Source organism: Phytophthora infestans, genomic scaffold (assembly GCF_000142945.1).
Source record: "Phytophthora infestans T30-4 supercont1.7 genomic scaffold, whole genome shotgun sequence".
In the NCBI taxonomy this organism is placed as follows: Eukaryota; Oomycota; class Peronosporomycetes; order Peronosporales; family Peronosporaceae; genus Phytophthora; species Phytophthora infestans.
Window position 1 is genome coordinate 185683 of NW_003303752.1, and position 750 is coordinate 186432.

Sequence of the window (750 nt, forward strand, 5' to 3'; positions counted from 1 at the left end):
TTGTGGCGTAGCGGGATCAGCAAAATCTGCGAGATTGCTGGATCCAACTTACTAACAGCGCCCAGACACCGACTAACGAAGGGGGTCCCCCGATGATCCGTGTTCTGCTGAGCTTTCCTCACCTTGTGTACCCGTCGGTAGGGCGGGATCCGCTCTCTCGGTAACTTCCGAAGAGTTCAAGTGGTGAAGCTTGAGTGTCTTGGCGAGACGTGGAGATGGGGTGGAGCAGCAGTGGAAAATCTTCACTCTGCGTCCGTGGATGGATCCGTATCCTAAGCGAATATTCGAGCTTATGGATCCGGGGCCTAGATCGTGGATCTGGCCGTAGGGTTGCCTTGCGGGTGTGTTCACTTGCCTTGTAGTTCCTTTGCGTCGTACTTGCCGCCTCCTGTGACGGGATCTTGAGAGTTGAGAGCCCCTAAGGTATGACCGACCAAGTAGTAAATTCGGTTAGCCTGTCGGATCTGCACAAGTAAAGGAAAAGCTCACTAGGCTGAAGGATCTGGCCAATGTATTATCCAGTTATCACTACCAACACTAGATTCGCAATTCCCAACCTTCTCCGAGCTCGTACGGCCAAAGTAGTTCCGGTTCTTGAGGGCAGGAAGGCACTTGCGTGTTACTGTGCAAATTGGGTTCTGTATTGATACTTAAGCCTATACCTGCCTGGATTTCTACCTTCTATGTCTTTTACTTGCTAAATCCCTTACCAGGCCCGGCTGCATGTCCCTTCTTCCCTTGACCCATCAT